The 7,675-nt window shown below is 38.2% G+C and overlaps 1 long non-coding RNA gene across 1 annotated transcript in view; it reads left to right on the top strand.

Moving 5' to 3' along the window:
* Window positions 1-6,693: 6,693 nt before the first annotated feature.
* LOC144977766 (uncharacterized) overlaps window positions 6,694-7,675 on the top strand; it is a 137,575-nt gene continuing 136,593 nt past the window's right edge. The window contains exon 1 of the long non-coding RNA XR_013646399.1: window positions 6,694-7,052. This is a non-coding gene — a long non-coding RNA (uncharacterized LOC144977766). The remainder of the gene's footprint in view (window positions 7,053-7,675) is intronic.

The following is a 7,675-nucleotide window of genomic DNA, read 5'->3' as shown; positions in this document are numbered from 1 at the left end:
CATTATTCGCATTTTAAGTAAAGAGAAAGAAGCCAGTGGGTGGATCAATATACACTGTAAACCACCTCTTTTTCATTAAGAAAATAATAATAAGTAAATGAGCGTGAACGTTTCGAACATCATCAGCACACACACACGCACACACACACACACACACACACACACACACACACACACACCATTTAACCAATTGGATTCAATAGTCAGATGTCACGTCGCCCAGCAACGGCGGCCATCGTGGTTCTAAGCAATGAAAATCTCGTTTTACATGTTACGTGTTGCTGTTGGTCAGGGACCCTTTGTAAAGCGCATTGAGCACGTTTAGTGGATATTGCGCTATATAAAAGCTCAATTTTCTTTCATAGCCTGACAGCTCAAAAAAAAAAAAAAAAAAAAAAAAAAAAGATACCACAATTCAAGTCAACGATTACCAAAAAAATGTGAAACGAGAATTATTGTTGGGAGCTCTCAGTGAATTTCATCCCATTGAATTCAACTCACTTTACACTTTTTATTGGCGATCGTCGCCCCTTGTACAGATAGTATGCGCTTGGCTAAGAAGCTCATAACATTGCCATCCGGAAGTATAACGGACCAACACACAAAACTGTGTGTATCCATGAATGTTTAAAGTCGGATTAATACAGTTCATTGAGCATTACTCATAAACGCGGATGGCAAAAAACAATAACAAAGACCTGAGTGACGTCATCTTCGAACTATCTATAGAGCATATGAAGTCCTAGTTACAGCCTGACGACATGGCTACTGTTATATAGAGAGAAAAACGAAAGGCCCGTAGAGTGAATCGAGCTTTGGCTGTGAGCAGACCAGTACTATCAGTAGACAATGATTGCATCCCACTGAATACAACTCACTTTACAATTTTTATTGGCGATCGTCGCCCCATGTATTGGAATGTAAATTTCTTGGGAAATGTTTGGCGCAAACTTCGTAAACATAATAATATTATTATGGCCGAGACGGAAATAGAGAGAGGTGAAACTTCAAGAGTGGCAACGGGGGGTTTTTAATAGCAGACAATGTCGATGTCAATTCGTGTCAAGTCGGTAAATATCCTCTCGCTCATGTTTATTTGGAATATGATTTAAAGTCACAGGTTTTTGCAGTTTTTAAAAAAAAATCTCAGTAAGGCAATTACCATAAATAGATGTTGACTTTAAGTAGAAGTTGACTTTTAGGGTGTTGACTCTATGCGGGTTCTGATGTGTCTGTCTTTTTGAACTAAATTAAAATTTATATTTCGTTTAAAAAAAAAAAAATTGGTTGAGATCGTTCAATCATTTGATTTTCAAAACTTTCCAAAAGGCTTGAAAAGTTACTCGATGCATTAACTTTGTCTGTTGTTCTATTGGCTTCAACTACACTGTGAGGTAGAAGAAGGAGAAGAAGAAGAAGAAGAAGAAGAAGAAGAAGAAGAAGAAGAAGAAGAAGAAGAAGAAGAAGAAGAAGAAGAAGAAGAAGGAATAGGAGGAGGAAGAGGAGGAGGAGGAGGAGGAGGAGGAGAAGGAGGAGGAGAAGGAGGAGGAGAAGGAGGAGGAGAAGGAGGAGGAGAAGGAGGAGGAGAAGGAGGAGGAGGAGGAGGAGGAGGAGGAGGAGGAGGAGGAGGAGGAGGAGGAGAAGGAGAAGGAGGAGGAGGTTGTGTTGGACAAGAAGCAGATGGTTGAGCAGGGATAGGAGGAGAGGAAGTGGAAGAAGAAGAAGAAGGAGTAGGAGGCTGAGGATCAGAAAGGAGTAGGAGGAAAAGGAGGGGGGTGGGTGAGGAGAAGGACGTGGAAAAGGAAGAGGAGGAGAAAAAGAAAAAGATAAGGAAGACGAAAAGAGATGGATTAATGAAGAGACTGTAAAGAAAGAGGTCAAAGTAAAATATTGAGATTTGATTGGTTAATGGGAGCTTGTTTGTGAAGATAACTGTCAACAAGTGTGTATTTGTGTGTATCTGTGTATGTGTGTGTGTGTTTGTGTAAGTGTATGTGTGTGTGTGTATAAGTGTGTGTGATTTGGTTTATAAAGCTGATTGATAGAAAACAAGTCTTTCCCCTTATCATTATTTATCCATCTTTATCTTTAACACGATGTGAGATGGGATAGATTTGACACTGACGACACTGGTGGGGCGGGCTCTTATCGGTTCTAACAAAGAACAATTTAAAAAAAAAAAATCAAAGTTTGTCCAGAAAATGTTTGCTTCAAATATTGGTGACTGTAAATGATGTTCAACACACAAAAATAGAATCTAAATCAATCAATAAATGGATAAACACCAAATGACCTTCAACTTGAACCAAAAAAATATTTCAAAAATTCAATTTTTTAATTATTTTTTTGCTTTGTTTAGTTTTGTTTTGTTTTTCCCCCTCACAAATAGAGAACAAAAGTTTGATGTCCAAAAAAAAAAATAATAATAATAAATAAACAAAAAATAAAAAAATAAAAAAAATAAAAATAAAAATAAAGATAACAAAAAACACAACGGGTTCCAATCTCATTGGAAGTGTAAACCACTCTTCCAGAGGACTGGGTACAAACATTGTGTAATTTATCTTCTGGTGTCAGAGTAATGGCATCTTGTTTTTCTAGTCTAAATATTATAATATGCTGGTCATTTATTTACGTCTCATAATCCTAAGAACCTGCCTGTACATCCTGCTTCTAAAATCGTTATGTCAACTTATGCTTCACTATGTAGCCTATTCATTAATAGTATTAAATTATGCAGTACCTGGAGCTTGGAACCGGAAGAGTGGAAGATGTGACGTCATGTTTTCTCTGCTCTATCGAGGGATCCTTTAATTACTTTGAAATAAAACGTTTTTTAACAAAAATAGAGAGAAAAATGTTTTGACAAGGAATTAAGTATAGTGTTTTGGGTTGAACTGGCGCGGGAATGGGAGCGACCTATATTCATGTTTTCGTCCAACCAGGTCATCAATCACATGATTTGTTGCTGTCCAACAATTGGATACCTAACAACAAATCTAAACACGCTGCTTTGTTTACAAATGTTATAAATGTACCCATGTGTCAACCTGAATCAAATGACCAATCGTGATGTTAGATATTTAAAAAGCTGTGAACACTTTTCACAAAGTAGGTCACTTTGAGCACATTTTACAATGTGACCAATGACCTTGAGCACATGGAAAGTTAATATAGAACATGCCCATTGTTTGTTTTAGGGTTTTGCGAATACCAAGTATTTTCTGGATATGTCTTTCGGACTCCAAGCCGATCGGCTTGTTTTCTGTCATGGCACAATTGGAACCTTGATGAATCGTCTTGTGTGTGTGTGTGTGTGTGTGTGTGTGTGTGTGTGTGTGTGTGTGTGTGTAAGCCATGCGGGTAAGTACAGTACAGCGCTTGCCAGTCAGAAAAAAAAAAGAAACAGCGACCAATAACCCAGACAACTTAACCTTTCAAAGGCGAAGTTCAATCTTACTAGGAGCTAAAATAAGACCTTACTGATACTGTCTTCATCAAAAGACAATGCAATTATAGTTTAATCAAAAAACACGAGAGCTTTTATATAGCGCAATATCCACTAAATGTGCTCAATGCACTTTACAAAAGGTCCCTGACCAACAGCAACACGTAACATGAAGAACGAGACATGACGCCTGTTTGGCGATATTACAATTTTTCCCACAGAGACAACGCTGTTAACAGCCAGGTACTCATTTTACACCTGAGTACGGTGAGAGAATGTGAGTAAAGAGTCCTTTCCAAGGACTCAACTATGCGCCTAGCGAGGCTCAAACCCAAGATCTTCCGATCCGAAAGCGAGTGTCATACCACTAGACCACATAGCCACAAAAAGAAAAAAGTAAGTTGTATTCAGGAGATCATGGAATTCGTTGAGATCTACTAACAGTAATAGACAGGTAGATAACCACGCCTCTCGGACAATCGTCATAATGTAAACAATTGCAGTGATTGGTAGACACAGCAAACTACACATGTTTTTCTATCGATGGTTTGTGCTTAAGTAAAATACTCACTGTTCTACCGCTTGATCAATAGAACCAACACAGAAAATTATGTGTAAACCTAAACGTTTATAATCTGATCAAGAAAATTATGTGATAATTAGTCACCCATTTGGCGGTATGAAAACAATAACAATGATCAGAGAGCGGTCGATTTCATTGACGTTATTATTTATAAATAACCAACTATGTTTGTCCGAGCACGTGTGAGGGTGTTACCAAGTTCATGTTTTGATTGGTCAAAAATCTACTGGTTAATTCCCTTTTCACTTTCTTTTGGTGATGGTTGCCTTGTCTTGTGGCGTCTTTTTATAATTGAGGTGAAAGGCTCTAAGTTCACAAAGGTTACCGGTCAATATTAACATCTCCCAATTGGCTACGCTTCAACGGAAAAGTGAGAAGGTGAGCACTTCAAACACGTGAGGAAGACTCACGGTGACAAGCACCTTAGGCCTGAGGGAGGGGGGAGGGCTCATAATACTTACAGCTTACATTGTAACTAGTGACGTAACTTGTACATACTTGTACGGGTGATTGGCAATTGGTGGGTTGTTGTCGTACAATATCAAAATATCAATATCGTATTATAGAAAATATCGATATAGAAAATAGAAGCATTACAAACGATAGATTATGTAGGAATAGTCGTATTTTTAGCTATAGATAGAACGAAGATGACGTCACTCTGGTCTTTGTTATTGTTTTTTGCCATCCGCGTTTATGAGTACTTCTCACTAAACTGTATTAACCAGACTATAAACGTTCATGGTTACACAGAGTTTGTGTGTTGGTCCGTTACACTTCCGGATGGCAATGTTGTGAACTTCTTAGCCAAGCGCATACTATCTATAATATAACTTGTCGGGATTTTTTCCTTTACTTATTAAGCTTGTTGTTTTGTTTGCTTGTGTTTGTTGGTTTAATCCAACTCCCAGCCATCATCTCTAGATTCGAAACGCCTTCTACGTTTGATCCAAACGCCATCTTCACGGTCGAATGCAGAGTTGTTGGTGGTGAAGTGTCTGCCACGGCTATTCTTCCCCCCCCCCCCCCCCCCCCCCCAGATTGGCCCGCTCGGTCTGCCCCTTAATAAAAATAGACACTTAAATAACCACGCCTCTCGGACAATCGTCATAATGTAATCAATGACAGTGATTGGTAAACATAGCAAACTACACAGGTTTTACTATCGATAGTATGTCTCTAAGTAAAATACCCACTGTTCTACCGAGTGACGTGAACTTCATTCTATCTATACGTTTATAAAATTGATCGAGAAAATTGTGTGATAACTAATCACCCATTTGTCAATATAAAAACAATAACAACGATCAGATGGAGGTCGAATTTGTTCACGTTATTGTTTATAAACAACCAACTATGTTTGTCCGAGCATGTGTGATGGTGTGTCACAAATTCCATGTTTTGATTGGTCAAAAATCTACTGGTTAACACGCTTCAACAGTCGTAACGTGACTTCCCTCGTAATGGCGCATGGTAACTTAGTAACTGGCTCTAAAATAACGGAACAATGGCGGACGCCCTTATGAAATATTTCTCCGACGAGCATAAAAGCGTATCCAGAGGGGGAAAAAAACATTATAAATCTGATCATGTTTTGACTTATACACATTCTGATCACAAGACATGAAAAGTTCTAGCCAGCACGAAGAATAAAAAGTAATGATTTTCTTTGTTTAGAACCAAGATGGCCGCCGTTGCTGGGCGACGTGACATCAGATTATTGAATCCAATTGGTGATGATATCCAAAAAGGTACCCAGAACTGAAATGGTCTGAAGGTGACTGTCAAACTGCGCTGGTTCTTTTTTACGAAACCCGCCGAAACCCGACGAAACCCGACAAGGTTATGTGAAGTAGGCAGCAGCGGGGAGTGAACCTGGGACTCAGGGAAGTGTATACCAGTGGAGAATGAACCTGAGACTATGTGTTTCGGCGGGTTTCGCCGGGTTTCCTAAAAAAGAAATACCCGTCAAACCGGAACAAAATAAAAATGTAACATTACCTGACAGACCTCGTGTCTCCTTCTACATGTTAAGTGTTGCTGTTGGCTTGGAACCATTTATAAAGCGCTTAGATCACTTTTAGTGAATATTGCTCTATATAAATGCTCAATTTCTTTTTCAAGTATTAATGTCATCCGTGTATCATATGTTTTCGAGAAGATTTGTTACACGTCTTTAGAAAGAACGGAATTGGCGTCACTCACTCGGCACTTTGTTATTGTTTTTAGACAGCCATTTTGGTGGTTACTTCTCACATAAGTTGTATATCAATCAGACTCTATACGCACATTGCTACCTACCGTTTTGTGCGACAGGCATGTCATATCCGGCTGACGGATGGTGTGAGTGTTTTACCTAAACGCATATTATCGATTCCCGTATCGATATGCATTAAATTGAACCGTGACATATCATTATTATTATTATTATAGTATAATATCGGAATACACCTGCAAACCCCCCTCACGCGCCCCCCCCCCCCCCCACCCACCCCCCTTCCTGGCACAGTGCCGCCATCTCAGCTTTCGAAAGGCGACTCGACTCACGGCGAGGCGATGGAAGTCACGTGCGCTGTGTGATTGGGTGAGTGAGTGAGTGAGTGGGTGAGTGAGTGAGAGTGGTACTCATTCGATTCCAATTATACGATTTATGCGTTATGATATTGTCGTCACACAACGAATTCATACAATCAAGTGCTTTATAAGTCATGTGAAAAGTCGAAACAACAAATTATTGTACGCTACATTTAGAAAACAGGTGAAAAGAACAGGAAAACTACTACTAATAATATTATTATATCAAACGATTAAAACTGAGATTTTTCCAGCAAATTTTTAAACAAAGGATAAGAAGAAGAAGAAATACGTTTTAAAAACTTGGAAAAGTCGAGAAACTTTGAGAAGTGTTTGTGTCTCCGTAGAACTTGATCTAAATTTTTCACCTGTAAATTTTAAAAAGGACTTATAAAGAAGGAAAACAGTTTGTTTGATTTTCACTCATCAAATACGTCTATTTAGTTGGTAAGTACAAACTTTGTAAACATTTTATTTCTTCCTGTATGAAGTAACAACGTACCTGTTAATTATTTGGCAAATTTTTTTCCCTTTTTGTCAATGACAATAACAACTTCTTTTCTTTTTTTTTTTTCACTCTGACGCACAAACCTACTTCCCTTGTTAAGAAATAAATAACGATGTGAAATTGAATGTAAGCTTCCATTTAATAAACGAAAACAGATAACGTGGACGTTTCGGGTTTCGGGTTTCCCCTTTATCAACAAAATAAAATGAATGAAACACTACAAACGCATGAGATAATGTGATAGTGGCGTTGTTAAGGCGAATATTCATCCTGTTTTGTTGATGAAGGGGAAAACCTGAAACGTCCAGATTATTTATTTTCGTATATTAAATTGAAGCTTACATTCAATTCCACATTGTTATTTATTTCTTCGAGTTTCGAGCAGCAACATTTACATACAAAACACACATTAATGACGTATTAGAAACAAACCTTTGAAACACATGTTTTGATGACGTCACATAAACAGTCAAGTTGTAACCTACTGCGTCAAACTGTTTTTATGTTGAAAGGTGAATTTAAGATTTAACTCTTAACTCCACTAAACGTGCTCAAAGCGCTT

This window comes from Berghia stephanieae, chromosome 8 (assembly GCF_034508935.2).
Source record: "Berghia stephanieae isolate SIO BIC M18660-M18661 chromosome 8, UCSD_Bste_1.3, whole genome shotgun sequence".
NCBI lineage: Eukaryota > Metazoa > Mollusca > Gastropoda > Nudibranchia > Aeolidiidae > Berghia > Berghia stephanieae.
This window is presented reverse-complemented; position numbering and strand designations above follow the sequence as displayed.